The 17,637-nt window shown below is 43.3% G+C and overlaps 1 protein-coding gene across 12 annotated transcripts in view; it reads right to left on the reverse strand.

Annotated features, from left to right (window-relative positions):
* Nucleotides 1-17,637, reverse strand: part of ndst2a (N-deacetylase/N-sulfotransferase (heparan glucosaminyl) 2a) — a 480,630-nt gene that overhangs the window by 141,296 nt on the left and 321,697 nt on the right. For 2 of the 12 annotated variants that reach the window (XM_068020513.1, XM_068020518.1), the window contains one exon: nucleotides 5,297-5,455. The exons of the other annotated variants lie outside the window; for them this stretch is intronic. The gene's annotated coding sequence lies outside the window, so the exon portion shown is untranslated. The remainder of the gene's footprint in view (nucleotides 1-5,296; nucleotides 5,456-17,637) is intronic. 12 annotated transcript variants of the gene reach the window in all.

The following is a 17,637-nucleotide window of genomic DNA, read 5'->3' on the forward strand; positions in this document are numbered from 1 at the left end:
CCTACATGCTGCGCGATCAGCTGAAGTATATTGAACCTTACAAAGCTTTAGTTCATTTACACTTTAAAGTAACGGAGATTAAACTCATTAATTTATCAACCCGCAAGTGTGTGCTTTGCAATATTCTAAAATATCTGACTTTTTTTAAAAAAACATCAATTTTTCAGCTGCCCTTGGCAAGGGGACAGGTTATCAAAGCAGCAGCAAATGCACAGCCATCTTTGTTTTTTCTTAAATACATGAAGTGCCTTGACAGTATTAAGTGTGATGTGTTGAGTGTCATGGCCTGCTCTAGATCCAAGACTTATCTAGATGGATGGATGGAGCTCGGGCAGACTGTGTAGTTAAGGCTCTTTCAATAATAGCCAAGGAAATTACTAAATATGTTCCCACAATGGTCTGATTCTCAAGACTGTCAAGATGTCCATAGTCACATCAGACCAATACTCTGAAGTAGACACTGCAATCCCCATGTCAATATGAATTTAAGCAATGCCTTTAAGTGGGGTGGAGGGGGGTGCAGAGCTAGATAAAACACACAAGTGAGAAAGTAATAGAAGGATGAGGGTGGGAGAAGAGTCATGTGGTGGATAAAAAAACAGCCTGGGACCAGTTGGGCTGAATGGCCTGTTTCTGTGCTGCGATTTCTATGTAACATTATTACAAGTTGAAATCTATTGAAATTAAAAATGGAACCACTCGATGACGTTATCTGGAAGCCCATGCGGCTGTTTGAAAACTACAGAAGCTGTAAACGACTGAAGAGTGATGCTCTGAAATTATGGAGCAACCAAGATGAATATTCTACCTGACAATACGATGCATGCTGGGACAGAAGTGGCAGACAATCTCCTGGAATATGGTGGAACCGCCAACGGTATAGGAGTTCAAGCTAACGTGCAGAGAAAGGTTGCATTTATCTGCGTCAATGTACTGAGCATAATGATCTGCAAATTCACACCAGCGGAGTAGCTTCCAAAAGGTGCTGCCCTGTTCCTCAGCCATGATGCAAATCTCAACTATCACCCAAGGCTGCAGCTGATCAGGTTAGCAGCTCAGGGCTGATCAGTACAGTTGAAGGCAGTCAGCAGGTGGACAAGCAAGTGGACATCCATCTGTTTTCAAGTATTGATAATCTCATCCAAGATCGATAAGAGGTACAACACAGTATCAAGAATAAGTGGATTCTATAAGACAAGATAACTCAGGACTGTCCTGTGAATACTGCTTTCCTAAACTGAGCCAGGTTGGGGGGGGGTGCGCGGCAGGAGGGCAGGGAGGGAAGAGGGGATTGGCGGGTTGAAGAAAAGTGGGACAAAGTCTCAATGGAAAAACATGGAAGATATTACCTGCTATAAAGATGGACAGAGCCTGTGGGTTCAACAGAAAGTTGTGGGTTCAAGCCCACACCAGAGATCTCAGCACAAGACCAAGGCCAATACTTCAGTCCAGTACTGAGGGAGTGCTGCACTGTCAGAGATGCAGTCTTTCGATGAGACATTAGAAGCATGTAAAAGAGCTCATGGCACTATTGTGAAAAAGAGCAGGGAAGTAAAGGCCTGCTACCCGACCCGAACCTGATGGGACCCGACGACATGTGTTGGGCTCGGGTCAGGTTGGGCCGCTCTTCCGGGTCCGGCTTTCGGGCTCGGGTCGGGTCGGGTCGAGTCGGGATCGGACGCACATAGCAAGAAGTGTTAAAAGTAAAAAATCTACCTGAGCTGCGAGTCCGGAACGTCAAAGAGGGAAACTCTGAGTCTGCGCAGTGAGCGTCTCTATGATGTCATCACGCTCATGCTGCAGCTTCCTGAAGATTGGGAGTTGGAAGTTAAGGAAAGGGAACATTCTGGTGGTCGCTTCGGGTGAGGCTCGGTTGGGCGCAGGGGGAAAATGGAGGGACTCGGGTCCGATGTGGTTCCATTGGGTTCGGGTTGGGGTTTTTTTTTCTGACTTGAGCAGGGTTTACAGGGTAGTTCTCCCCGGTGTTGTGGCCAATATTTATCCCTCAAACAAAATCACAAAAATAGATACATAGAAACATACATAGAAAATAGGAGCAGGAGTAGGCCATTCGGCCCTTCGAGCCTGCTCCGCCATTCATTATGATCATGGCTGATCATCCAACTCAGTAACCTGCTCCCACTTTCGCCCCATACCCTTTGATCCCTTTAAACCCAAGAGCTATATCTAACTCCTTATTGAAAACATACAATGTTTTGGCCTCAACTGCTTTCTCTGGTAGCGAATTCCACAGGCTGGGTGAAGAAATTTCTCCTCATCTCAGTCCTGAAAGGTTTACCCCGTATCCTAAGACTATGACCCCTGGTTCTGGACTCCCCCACATTCGGGAACATCCTTCCTGCATCTACCCTGTCAAGTCCTGTTAGAATTTTACAGGTTTCTATGAGATCCCCCCCTCACTCTTCTGAACTCCAGCGAATATAATCCTAACTGACTCAATCTCTCCTTATACGTCAGTCCCGCCATCCCAGAAATCAGTCTGGTAAACCTTCGCTGCACTCCCTCAATAGCAAGAACATTGTTCCTCAGATAAGGAGACCAAAACTGCACACAATATTCCAGGTGTGGCCTCACCAAGGCCCTGTATAATTGCAGCAAGACATCCCTGCTCCTGTACTTGAATCCTCTCGTTATGAAGGCCAGCATACCATTTGCCTTTTTTACCGCCTGTTGCACCTGCATGCTTACCTTCAGCAATTTGTGTACGAGAACACCCAGGTCTCGCTGCACATTCCCCTCTCTCAGTTTATAGCCGTTCAGATAATAATCTGCCTTCCTGTTTTTGCTATCAAAGTGGATAACCTCACATTTATCCACATTATACTGCATCTGCTATGCATTAGCCCACTCACTCAACTTGTCCAAATCACCCTGAAGCCCCTCTGCATCCTTCCCACAACTCACCCTCCCACCCAGTTTTGTGTCATCTGCAAATTTGGAGATATTACATTTAGTTCCCTCATCTAAATCATAATGTAATATTGTGAATAGCTGAGGTCCTAGCACCGATCCTTGCGGTACCCCACTAGTCACTGCCTGCCATTCGGAAAAAGACCCATTTATCCCTACTCTTTGTTTCCTGTCTGCCAACCAATTTTCTATCCATCGCAATACACTACCCCCAATCCCATGCGCTTTAATTTTACATGCTAATCTCTTATGTGGGACTTTGTCGAAAGCCTTCGGAAAGTCCAAATAAATCACATCCACTGACTCCCCCTCATCTAGTTACATCCTCAAAGAATTCTAGTACATTTGTCAAGCATGATTTCCCTTTTGTACATCCCTGCTGACTCTGTCCGATTCGACCACTGTTCTCCAAGTGCTCTGTTATAAAATCTTTGATAATGGACTCTAGAATTTTCCCCACTACTGACGTCAGGCTGATTGGTCGATAATTCCCTGCTTTCTCTCTACCTCCCGTTTTAAATAGTGGGGTTGCATTAGCTACCCTCCAATCTGTAGGAACTGTTCCACAGTCTATAGAATCTTGGAAGATGACCACCAATGCATCTACTATTTCTAGGGCCACTTCCTTAAGTACTCTGGGATGCAGACCATCAGGCCCTGGGGATTTATCGGCCTTCAATCCCATCAGTTTCCCCAACACCATTTTCCTACTAATACTGATTTATTTCAGTTCCTCTCACTAAGCCCGGTGTTCCCCAACATTTCTGGTATGATATTTGTGTCTTCCTTTGTGAAGACAGAACCAAAGTATGCATTTAGTTGGTCAGCCGTTTCTTTATTCCCCATAATAAATTCCCCTGTTTCTGACTGTAAGGGACCTACATTTGTCTTCACCAATCTTTTTCTCATCACATACCTATAGAAACTTTTACAGTCAGTTTTTATGTTCCCTGCAAGCATGCTCTCGTACTCTATTTTCCCCTTCTTAATCAATCCCTTCGTCCTCCTTTGCTGAATTCTAAACTGCTCCCAATCCTCAGGTCTGTTGTTTTTCCTGGCAAATTTATATCCCTCTTCCTTGGATCTAATGCTATCTCTAATTTCCCTTGTAAGCCATGGTTTGACTACCTTTCCAGTTTTACTTTTGCGCCAGACAGGGATAAACAATCGTTGCAGTTCATCCATGCGCTCTTTAAATGTTTGACATTGCCTATCCACCGTCATCCCTTCAAGTAACGTTTCCCAATCCGTCATGGTCAACTCACGCCTCATACCTTTGTAGTTTTCTTTACTAAGATTCAGGACCCTTGTCTCAGAATCAACTATGTCACTCTCCATCTTGATGAAGAATTCTATCATATTATGGTCGCTCATCCCCAAGGGGTCTCGCACCACTAGATTGTCAATTACTCCTCTCTCATTACACAATACCCAGTCCAGGATGGCCTGTTCTCTAGTTGGTTCCTCAACGTATTGGTCCAGAAAAACCATCCCGTATACACTCCAAGAATTCCTCCTCTACGGTATTGACAAATTTGATTTGCCCAATCGAGATGCAGATTACAGTCACCCATAATTACAGATGTTCCTTTATCGCATGCATCTCTAATTTCCTGTTCAATGCCATTCCCAACATCACCACTACAGTTTGGGGATCTATATACAACCCCCACTAACGTTTTTTGCCCTTTAGTGTGTCTCAGCTCTACCCATACAGATTCCACATCGTCAGAGCTAATATCTTTCCTCACTATTGCGTTAATTTCCTCTTTAACCAGCAACGCAACTCCACCGCCTTTTGCTTTTTGTCTGGTCATTATCATTGCTGTTTGTGGGAGCTTGCAGTGTGCGAATCGGCTGATGTGTCACCAACAGTACTACAGTGACAATATTTCAAAAGTACTTGATTGGCTTTGAAGTGCTTTGGGATGTTCTGAGGTCATGAAAGCCACTCTATAAATGCAAGTTCCTTCCCTTTCTTCCCCATAACTACTCTCCAGAAACCAATTTCCATATCCAAGAATGCCTTTTTGTGCATTACTTTCATATTTTGATTAAAATATATTTAACATTTGCTTACTATGGCCACTCTTCCAAATAAATGATTTAAATTGACAGAAAATTGTAGGCAGTAATAATGCAATTTTCTAATATGAGGTGAGGTCTCCTGTGGGTAACTCATACTGGGAAAATTGACCCATATATGCCTGATGGAGAGCGCAAGAGATTTTAATAGAGATTATCGGTAATAAATAAGGATAATTTCCTGCATTTTTTTTCACTGGTTTTCCAAAAGTCAACTCCACATTGAACAAAACCCTTCAGCTATTTTGTGGCAAATAAGTGTTTATTATAAACATTGTACCTTGTACTGCTTGATGTTCTGAAGTACTCCTTTTCTGCACATTAGTCTTTTGAAGTGACAGTATAACTTTGCACTAGGGGTCACTCTTCATGCCAGTAGCATATAATGAGTTATCCTGCATCAGAGTAAGCAGGCGGATTTTTGTGCCACTCCAACAAGCTAAAAAATGATTTGAAAAATGGCACAAGTTAATCAACTGGGAATCAATTTCAATTATCCGCATGCTACAGAGGCAGAAAAATCACGATTTCCACCTTTGTTCAAAGCTTGTTAGTTTCCTTGTGTCCTCTATTTTGACAGTCAGGTTTGAAGAAAAAAAAAAATAAAACCCCAATTTTTTAAAATCTCTTTTACTCCAGTGTTAGCTGTGGCTCAGCAGGTAGCACACTCACCTCTAAATAACAAGGTTCTGGGTTCAAGTCCCACTACAGGACTACAGCACAAAAATCAAGGTCAGCACTCCACTGCAGTACTGAGGGAGTGCAGCACTGGCAGAGGGTCAGTACTGAGGGAGTGCTGCACTGTCTGAGGTGCTGTCTTTTGGACAAGACGTTTAAGTGAGGCCCCTCCTATCTTCTTAGGTGGACGTAAAAGATTCCAATGAAGAGTGGGAACGTTTCTCACTGTCCTGGCCAATATTAAACCCTCAACCAACATCACTGAAACAGATTATCTGGTCTTATCACGTTACTGTTCGAGAAGCCTTGCTGCATGCAAAACTAGCTGTCATCTTTCCTATGTTATGACACTTCAAAAGTGCTCAAATGAATGCAAAGCACTTTGGGACCTACTGAGTTCACGAAAGGTGCTATATAAATGCAGGTCTTTCATTCTTTACATTAACATTAAAGCTCAGAAATGACTTTATTGAGCAAGTGCTCAACGTGCTCCCAACAAATCCTTTGTTTGAACAATTCAAGGCCTGAACTAAAACTGCAAACGCTGAAATTCGACAAGAACATGCCGACCTCCCACACGACCGCCTACCCATTAACCCCGTAGACAGAAGTTCCTTCCCCATCTCCCTGGGAAAAGTCTCCCAGAGTATCTGTTTACCATCTACCATTAGCATCAGTATCTATTATCAGGGTTTGTAACATTAGGCTTCACAAGATAAAGTGCTTATACCGTAAATAATTTGTGCTGTACACACATTCCATTCAGATCCTTCAAGGTGAATGAAAAGAATGCTTTAGTTTCAATCTCACTTCACTGCTCCTGCTGCCAGTAGAATGGAACTCGAATCCAGTACCGAAAATGGAAAACTAACCACTGCATTTGTCTATTAGTGTCTCTTTGGGCCTCCTTATCTCGAGAGACAATGGATACGCGCCTGGAGGTGGTCAGTGGTTTGTGAAGCAGCGCCTGGAGTGGCTATAAAGGCCAATTCTGGAGTGACAGGCTCTTCCACAGGTGCTGCAGAGAAATTTGTTTGTTGGGGCTGTTGCACAGTTGGCTCTCCCCTTGCGCCTCTGTCTTTTTTCCTGCCAACTACTAAGTCTCTTCGACTCGCCACAATTTAGCCCTGTCTTTATGGCTGCCCGCCAGCTCTGGCGAATGCTGGCAACTGACTCCCACGACTTGTGATCAATGTCACACGATTTCATGTCGCGTTTGCAGACGTCTTTATAACGGAGACATGGACGGCCGGTGGGTCTGATACCAGTGGCGAGCTCGCTGTACAATGTGTCTTTGGGGATCCTGCCATCTTCCATGCGGCTCACATGGCCAAGCCATCTCAAGCGCTGCTGACTCAGTAGTGTGTATAAGCTGGGGATGTTGGCCGCTTCAAGGACTTCTGTGTTGGAGATATAGTCCTGCCACCTGATGCCAAGTATTCTCCGAAGGCAGCGAAGATGGAATGAATTGAGACGTCGCTCTTGGCTGGCATACGTTGTCCAGGCCTCGCTGCCGTAGAGCAAGGTACTGAGGACACAGGCCTGATACACTCGGACTTTTGTGTTCCGTGTCAGTGCGCCATTTTCCCACACTCTCTTGGCCAGTCTGAACATAGCAGTGGAAGCCTTACCCATGCGCTTGTTGATTTCTGCATCTAGAGACAGGTTACTGGTGATAGTTGAGCCTAGGTAGGTGAACTCTTGAACCACTTCCAGAGCGTGGTCGCCAATATTGATGTATTAGTGTATGTTATTACAATCAAGGCGGAAGGAGTGAACTGTCTTTCTCTAGTTCCACTTGTCCACAGGTCACAATATATATTTAAATATGTAACCAGTTACTGATGCAGCCAATTATATACTCTTAGTTTAAGAATAAAATCCACCAACCTGGTTTCTTTAATGAACAACAGAAGTGTTAATTTATTATAAAACAAGACTTAGTCAAAAGAGATGCAAAGCTTTAACAGACAGTTTGAAGTATGACTGTAAATATATACATTCCCTTCTAAATACCCAACACACACACACATGCACACAGGTTAAAGGAAAAATAAAGATGCTTTGGCCAAAGTACTTGTTAATTCTTGAAGAAAAGGGATGATAGGTTATGTTCCAGATGGCATAGAGCCTGGCGTCCGAGTATATGTCGACGGGTTACTGGGATCTTTTCAGAAGCAGTTGGTTCAGATGTCGAGAGGAAGTCTTCCAGAAGCTTCTCTGGAGAAATGCTGCTTCAGTTTCTCTATTTCTTACACTGGAGTCTCAGGGTTTCTCAAAGAGATGGAGAAAAGATGAACTGGTCTTCTTCTCTTTTAGCCGGCTGACCTCCAAACTGACTCAAAACAGTTCACGCCCCAACCAGAAAGTCAAAACCTCTTGACCACCATAAACCGAGACGTGTGGCTTCTCTGTAAACAACTCCCATAGTCAGAAGACACCTGTTGTTTACTTAGCTGAGGACATGTGACATCCAGTCAATGTTGTTTTTAAACAGAGTCCTTCCAGCGTCCCTTTAAAAAAAAGTCCAGCATCTATGGCATCACTTCAGTCCTCCAATGAATCCATTGTCACAATTCTAAAACACGAGTATTCAAAAAATATTTTTAAAATGGAAGCACTTTCATAACAATGTGTAACAATAGGGAATCACTGGATAGCTCCACGACAGAACGCAGTACCTTAATTTACACCAAATATCATTTTCTAATGCTGATAAACAGTAATGATGCTAGTCAGTGAATTATTATAGAAAATGTCATATACTCTACCCAGAACGGATGAAGCTGCATATATGCAGTTGGAGCTGAAGAAAATCTTAACCAGCATAATTTTTAAAAAACGCACTATGTTTTTGAACCCTAGCTGACGATGTCAGGATGGGCAACCTCTCCAACATTCCCCTCCCCCATTTCCCCCCCCAATTAAATGGATAACCCAACAACCTTCTATTCATGAGGCACTTACTGCAAAAGAAAAGCATTTCAGTGCACGATGTAACGAGGTGATGTGAAAACTGAACAGGAAGGGATGGAGTTTGGCGGGGGAAGTGGGTGGGAGAAAAAAAAAAAATCCAAAAGGGCTAGGAAGCCTTTGAAATTGGTGAGCGAGTGTTAACTAGGATAAGTGGCTTCGGGAGAAGGAGCCAGAGGAGAGGGTGTAAAGGCTGAAGGATCGTCGTCTGATGGAGAAGCACAGGGATCAGGCAACAAACAATAAGGTATAGTCAGAGGAACAACAGGTGCCTGGATAGTACAGGGTGCATAAAAAGCTCAGCTCAGGATCCTGGCCCACCCAACCCCCACTATCCCAAACACATCAAGGGAATGGAGAGATGTCTCAAGTATCAGCCCAACTAAGATTGCAAACTAAATAGAGAATTACAGCTTTGATCCCCCTTAGGAGATGCAACATGTTCTATCACTGGGCTATCACCTACGAACTTATAAGAACACAACCTGCTCAGTGACGCTCAGCTTGGGTTCCGCCAGGGCCACTCAGCTCCAGGCCTCATTACAGCCTTGGTTCAAACATGGACAAAAGGGCTGAACTCAAGAAGTGAGGTGAGAGTGACTGCCCTTGACATCAAGGCAACATTTGACCGAGTATGGCATCAAGGAGCCCTGGCAAAACTGAGGTCAATGGGAATCAGGGGGAAAACCCTCCGCTGGCTGGAGTCATACCTAGCGCAAAGGAAGATGGTTGTGGTTGTTGGAGGTCAATCATCTGAGCTCCAAGATATCAATGCAGGAGTTCCTCAGGGTAGTGCCCTAGGCCCAACCATCTTCAGCTGCTTCATCAATGACCTTCCTTCAATCATAAGGTCAGAAGTGGGGATGTTCGTTGATGATTGCACAATGTTCAGCACCATTCGTGACTCCTCAGATACTGAAGCAGTCCGTGCAGAAATGCAGCAAGACCTGGACAATATCCAGGCTTGGGCTGATAAGTGGCAAGTACCATTCACGCCACACAAGTGCCAGGCAATGACCATCTCCAACAAGAGAGAATCTAACCATCTCCCCTTGACATTCAACGGCATTACCATCGCTGAATCCCCTATTATCAACATCCTAGGGGTTACCATTGACAAGAAACTGAACTGGAGTAGCCATATAAATACTGTGGCTACAACAGCAGGTCAGAGGCTAGGAATCCTGAGGCGAGTAACTCACCTCCTGATTCCCCAAAGCTTGTCCACCATCTACAAGGCACAAGTCAGGAGTGTGATGGAATACTCTCCACTTGCCTGGATGGGTGCAGCTCCAACAATACTCAAGAAGCTCGACACCATCCAGGACAAAGCAGCCCGCTTGATTGGCACCCCATCTACAAACATTCACTCCCTCCACCACCGACGTACAGTGGCAGCAGTGTGTACCATCTACAAGATGCACTGCAGCAATGCACCAAGGCTCCTTAGACAGCACCTTCCAAACCTGCAACCTCTATCAACTAGAAGGACAAGGGCAGCAAATGCATGGGAACACCACCACCTGCAAGTTCCCCTCTAAGTCACACACCATCCTGACTTGGAACTATATCGCCGTTCCTTCACTGTTCTGGGTCAAAATCCTGGAACTCCCTTCCTAACAGCACTGTGGGTGTACCTACCCCACATGGACTGCAGCGTTTCAAGAAGGCAGCTCACCACCACCTTCTCAAGGGCAATTAGGGATGGGCAATAAATGCTGGCCTGGCCAGCGACGCCCACATCCCTGAATGAATAAAAAAAAAAGACGGAAAAGTTAAAAACTAGAACAGGCTATTCAACAGATCCAGCTCAATTGTTTAATACTCCAACTCTTCCAGCCCAACGTACAATTCCTGGTGGAATTCCCTCCCTATTTTCGACTCCACTGCTTTATTGGATTATTTCTATTATTTATCGCCCTTTAAGTAAAGGCATTTTCATCTGAGACAAAATTTCCCTTTCGTGAATTTAAATTCATATCCTTCTGTCTGACCCGGAAGTGATCATGTGTGGGGTCACCTTATCCATCCTTTAATTTGAGAATGTTTACGGGATGTGGACAAGGTTGCATTTATTACCCATTTCTAATTGACTGGAGGACATTAGGCATCAATCACATAACAACATGGGACTGGAGTCATAAGGAGGTCAGACCAAGTAGGGGAGAGAAAACCCCCTTGCTTGAAGGAGCAGTTTTTTTTTTTTACAACAATCTGGCAGTTTTCATGGTCAGTTTATTTGGTGGTAGCCAATAACATACCAGCTGTACTGAATTTCCCAACTGGGATTTGGACTCTGTCACAGCCACTTGGCGACTGTGGCCAATAGAAACCTCAGTGAGGTTCCCTCTCTCAACCTTTTCTTCCCCCTTTTCGGGATATTAAAGATATCAAGGTGAATATCAAGAGAAGTGTAGAGGAAGTAAGGGACATCGGAGTGAATGTACACAGATCCCTGAAGATAGGACAGGTCAATAAGGTGGTTAAGAAAGCATATGGAATCCTTTCCTTTATTAGCCGAGGTATCGAATATAAGAGCAGGGAGGTTGTGCTGGAACTGTATAACTCATTGGTTAGGCCATAACTTGAGTACTGAGTGCAGTTCTGGTCACCTCATTATAGAAAGGATGTAATTGCACTAGAGAGGGTACAGAGGAGATTTACGAGGATGTTGCCAAGACGTGAAAAATGCAGCTATAAGGAAAGAATGGATAGGCTGGGGTTGTCCTCCTTTATCTTAGCAGAGGGGTCAGTGACAAGGGGGCACAGATTTAAAGTGATTGGTAGAAAGATTAGAGGGGGAGATGAGGAAAAACTTTTTCACCTAGAGGTTTTTCGTCCAGCACAGTCATGATGGGCCAAGTGGCCTCTTTCTGTGCCTTAAACTTTCAATGATTCTATTTTATGATTGAAGGGATATGGGGATAGTGTGGGAAAATGGGGTTGAGGGAGAGGATCAGCCATGATCTCGTTGAACGGCACAGCAGGCTTGAGGGGCCAAATGGCCTACTCCTGCTCCTATTTCCGGTGTTCCTATGTCAAACTCTTCTCGCTTCTTTAATCTTTCCTTATAGCTCATGACCTTTGCATTAGAGGTCAATCTACTGCTCTTTGCTTTACTTTTGCCATTGCAGGTATGTCCCTTTTGAAGTACGGGACACCAAAACTGCATTTATTATTGCCAATGTTGCCTGGTTAGTGCATTATCAACCTCTGGTCTGAAACAGAAATTCCTGTAAATATTTAATCACAAAAATGGAACATGAATGGAATGGACTAATCATCATCAGGGGAGTGGTTATAAACTGCCTTGAAAAGCCTCACACATTTCAGCTATGTAGCCCAAGATAATGCATGAATGATCTATCTGCCACACCATTTTCTGAGCAAAAACAACAAAAGGTACATGTCCGTACAGCAAGGCGACCCTAGCACATCTGCAGGCTACTCAAAAACAGTGGAGAAACAGAGAAAAACAAGGAAGGTACCATAGGCCTGATAAAATGGAAGGATTTCAGAGGCTTTGGAAAGCAGTGGGAGGTGACAGCGCACAGTGAGATGCAGAGAGAGTTCCAGAGATCAGGAGTTGTGGCTGATGGAGCAGAAGAAAAAGGGAAACAAGGAAAAAAAAAAAAAGAGGACAAATTGGCCTGAACGATTGCTTTCAAACCTTCACGTCCATACTTCACCCAAACAGGACGATCTTGAAATCTAGGAAAATAGTAAATTAAATTGCTTACATATTTCCTTTGTTGAGCTTCCTGTCCTGCAGCTCCGCATGTAGAAACCACACCAAGAAAACCTGAATCCCAATCCAAAACCAAATATTCTGCAAAAACTGACTTGTTAAAACTTGCAGTGCAATTAAATCATCTTCGCTAGCATTGCCTAGAGGGCAGGATTTGATCTGTTTTGTTTTCAATATTTCAGCCCTGTTAATATTAAACTGATGGGAACAACTTATTGTTTGCTGCGATTGAAAATGTCTTGTTGGAAAAGCCAAATAGATTACAACACTAATACCTGTCCAAGATTGGCATTTGTGTATTTATCCAGAGGGAGAATTTAAATATTATTGACATGCTTAATGCAACTACCATAAAAATGAGTGCAGTTGTAATACTCTGTAAATGTTTACAAGACTTAAACACTGGGCATGAATCTTCTGAGAAAAATAATGCAGGTTAATGAAGTGCACATTATTTAATGCACAAATCAGCCAGAAGGTTCGGGGGATGGAGATACAAGTTGAGTTGCAAATCTCCAAAACCTGGTCAATTTATGCCATTCTGCTCTTTTATACAAACAACATCTTGCCCTTAGCCTCATTATTTTTAAAGCGTACTGAATTTGCACATTAATTGCCCATTAAACTCACCGCAGATGTTAGGCCTGGACCTCTGATAATTGTTAATGTGATAGCGTAGACTTAATCAGAGACACCAACAGCAGCGGAGAATGAATGTGAGAGGGAGTGAGAGGGACTTCAATAAAACACAACAGTAGTATGGAAAATCTTTGTCCTGTATCCACCTGAACTTTAAAAAAACCCACCCAGCAGTACAATTATCGATTTCACCCCTCCAATTTGAGTTGTGCCTGAAGAGAACATTACGGATGATGTAACCCGAGGGTGAAGTGTTGCTGATTACAGGATTGCCAATTCAGTGAGGGCAATTTGTGCTGATGAATTAAAAATATCTCACCACATGAAACCAGGTTAAAGCGTACAGGTTTCAGTGCAACTTGAATTTATTTGTACCCAAATGACAAACAAGATAGTGATAATTCCAAAAACCCTCTGTGTTCGCCTTTCAGGTTTCCACAGAAGCCATTCCAGGCTGAAGAATTCCCCACAAGCCAATAAGTTTTTATGTTGGACAAGGGCGTAAATCACACTGACAATCACAGTAAACATAGAATTACATGGAACTTACAGCACAGAAACAGGCCAGGTTTATGTTCCACATGAGCCTCCGCCCATCTCCCTTCCTCTCACCCTATCAACATAACCTTCTATTGCTTTCCCCCTCATGGGTTTATCTAGCTCCCTTTAAATGCATCTATGCTACTCACCTCAACTACTCCACGTGGTAGCGAGTTCCACATTCTCACCATTCTCTGGGTAAAGAAGTTGCATCCAAATTCCCTGCTGGGTTTATTAGTCACTATCTTATAGTTATGGCCCCTAGTTTTGGCCTTTTCCCATAAATGGAAAAAAAAATTCTACTTCTACCCTATCAAACTCCTTCATAATCTTACACCCTCTAATAGGTTACCCCTTAGCCTTCTCTTCTCTAGAGAAAGAAGCCCCAAGCCTGATCAGCCTTTGCTGAAAAGTATGCTCTCTCAGTTCTGGGAGGATAAATTACCCACCTTTAAGCAGAAGGTAATACAGAATGTGCTTAAACTCACAAACTGAAGGCCGCTCGGAGTGACAGCAGCAACGTGACTGACATTCCCTGGAGCACATTTAACATTCCCAATAATGGTTTTCAATTTATTCTTCATTATGGGTGTTGTTCTATTTGCATGGTGCAGTACACTGCCTCAGGCAAATGAAGTGCTTCATTCACTTGGGCTTTCCATCTATTGTATTTGCAATGAGTACCAATAGGGGTGCTTTACGTTTGAAAGCCCACCAGCTGCCGAGGACAGGGAATTCAATGCCAAAGGTGTCTCCATTTTGTTTAGAGTAATTTCATTGAGATTTAGTGAGCTACACGGCGTAGGGAAATACTGCTGAGAGCTTCAGTGAAAAAAAAGCAGCCAGCAAAATTTATCACTGGTTTGAGTCAGTAAAATGATCAAAAAGGGGCACCTCATCCCATACAGATAAGCCAACACGTCACACACTACACAAAGCTTCGAGGAACAAACACGTTATCTGGTGGCACTGAATTCAAATCAAAACCAGACTGATTAATTAGTAGGAGTTACTATTGATTAGCATTCATTGTGGCAATATAACAAGAGCTTTAATATAAAAGTCTGCTTAAAAATTAAAGAAATTGCTGAAGGAACAAGTGCCATAACATCTAAATATAGAAATTAACCTTTATATAAAACTGAAAAAAGAAACACGATTATATGACTTATAATCTAGTTTAACTGCTTTAGTGTTAACTTTGACGGAAGTCCCGCATCAGTAAAATATTTGGTTAATTACACGCGATAGTTGCGTAAGCATCATGTTTGATTCAAAGTTAATTGCATAATATGATGCTGGGAAATGAAGTCAAGTGGAACAAGCTAAACAGGCCGTGAGGAGTTTTAATGGAGGCTTTAAAATTAAGGGTTTTGGTGGCCGTGCCTTCAGCTGTCTAAGCCCTAAGCTCTGGAAATCCCTCAATCTCGCTGCCTCTCTCTCCTTCTTTAAGACGCTCCTTAAAAGCCAACTCCTTGAATAGGCTTTAGATCAGCTGTCCTAATGTCTCCTCTGTTGGTGTGATGTCAATTTTTGCCTAATTATACCACTATGATATGCCTTGGGACATTTTAACAAGTTGCTATATAAATGCAAGTTGCTGTGTAAGGAAAAAAACATTTTCTCTGCTGTCGAGAATCAGTAATGAGGGATCACCGATTTAAAATGGCCATTAAAAGAGTAAGGAGGAAAGATAGGTTAAATTTATACAATGGGTTTTTTTGCAGCTTGGATATCTTTGCCACAGGGAGTAGCTGAGGCAACCTTTAAAGTAACATCGGATTAGCTTTTCAAGCAGAGGGAAATGCACATTATGGGAAGAGAGCAGGGAAATGGTATTTCTTTTGGATTGTTATTGTTAGAGCAAAGAAACAGAGCAAACACAATGGCCAAACAGTCTCCTTCTGTGCTGTAAATTTGCTGCCAGCCGGATTATAGATCAGTCGTTTTCATTCACTTCCCATTTTTAACACTGCTTTAGATTTTTAAAGAGACTGAACCTGTATTTTGTAGCCCTCACGGGCTTTTCATTTGATACGTTTAATCCTGGCTCCTGCCCTCTCCAACAAAAACTGAACAGTTCAACTTTCAAGGAAGGTATGCTAGATGTGTGTGGAGTGGTCAGAAAATGAGGAACTCGCCACCACAAGAAATAGTTGAGGTGAATATCATAGATGCAGCTAGATAAGCACGTGGGGGAGAAAGGGATAGAAGGATATTCCTCAAAAGGCAGTGGAAGCAGAGTCTTTAAATATTTTTAAGACAGAGGTAGATAGATTCTTGATAAGCAAGGGGGTGAGAGGTTGCCAAGGGGTAGGCAGGAATGTGGAGTCGAGGTTACAAACAGATCAGCCATGATCTTATTGAATGGCGGAGCAGGCTCGAGGGGCCGAGTGGCCTCCTCCTGCTCCTAATTTGTATGTTCATATGATATATTGATGGGGTTGGAGGAGGATCATGTGCAGCAGTAACACTGGCTTGGATCTGTTGGGTCAAATGGCCTGTTTCTACGATGCAACTACTTTTTAATAGAGTCAGATTTACAATGGTGCAAAAGGACTCCATTCGGCCCATCAAGTCCATGTTGGCTCTATTTATGGCAATCCAGTCAGTCCCATTCCCCCGTTCTATTCCCATAACTCTACCATTTTATTTCCCTCAGGTGCCCATCCAATTTCCCTTTGAAATCATTCATCGTGTTCTCTTGCACCACCCTCATAGGCAGCAAGTTCCATGTCATTATCACTCGCTGCATTAAAAAAATTCTTCCTCTCATCCCCCCTGCATCTCTTGCCAAAAACCTTAAATCTATGTCCCTGAGTCCTTGTGCCATCAGCTAATGGGAACAGCTTTTCTTTATCTACCTTATCTAAGCCGGTCATAATTTTGTACACCTCTATCAAAACAAATGCAAAATACTGTGGATGCTGGAAATCTGAAACTAAAACAGTAACTGCGGGGAAAACTCAGCAGGTTCGGCAGCATCTGTGGAGAGAAAAGCAGAATTAATGTTTCAGGTCGATGACTTTTCATCAGGACTGGCAAAGGTTAGAAAGGCAAGAGGTTTTGAGCAAGTGAAAAGTGAAAAGTGGTGGGGCGGGGGAGGGAAAGACCCACAAAAGGGAAGGTCTGTGACATCATCAATCTGAAACATTAATGACCATCAAATCTCCTCTCATTCTCCTTTGCTCCATGGAGAACAATCCCAGCTTCTCCAACCTAATCTTGCAGCTAAAGTCACTCATCCTCGGAACCATTCTGGTAAATCTCCTCTGCACCCTCTCAAGAACCCTCACATCCTTCCTAAAGTGTGCTGACCAGAACTGGATGCAATACTCTTGTTGCGGTCTAACTAGAGTTTTATAAAGGTTCAGCCTAACTTTCCTGTTTGTCCTACTCAATACCTCTATTTATGAGGCTCAAGATCCCATATGCTTTACTAACTACGCAATATGTCCTGCCACCTTCAAAGATCTATGCACATGAACCCCAGGTCCCTCTGTCCATGTACGCTCTTTAGAACAGTTGCTTTGTAGCCGTGTGGTCCAGTCACCTCTGGTTCAGAAACAGGACCACCTGCCCGCTTTGTGTCATTGAGCGTTACCCTCCAGGTCAGTTTTGCGTCCGGACTGTGTGCTTTACCTCAAATTTAAGGTGGGTCTGAAGGCTATACAACCTTGATCCCTAGAATGCTTGGCATAATTAACCCACTTCGCGAGCCTACTCAAATCCACGTTGCTTCCGAGAAGCTGAATGGTCTTCCCCGAATGCAGTCTAGACAAGAGATATAATTACCGCCTCACAGTCACTACCTTTCAGCATCACGGGTCAGCTGTTTGATAATCCCAAAGCCTTTATTTAGATTGTAAATTTAATAATGGCACTGCCAACACTACAGCAAAAGTACAGAGGGCCTCCCGCAAACAGAAATACTTTGTGCAAGAACAATTGTGCAAACGTCAATAATTTGGAACTTCTGAAAACATGGAAGAAAGATCATGAGATTACGACAAGATAGCAAGAAGTCCCACAATGGCCCTGAG

Source organism: Heterodontus francisci, chromosome 42 (genome assembly GCF_036365525.1).
Source record: "Heterodontus francisci isolate sHetFra1 chromosome 42, sHetFra1.hap1, whole genome shotgun sequence".
In the NCBI taxonomy this organism is placed as follows: Eukaryota; Metazoa; Chordata; class Chondrichthyes; order Heterodontiformes; family Heterodontidae; genus Heterodontus; species Heterodontus francisci.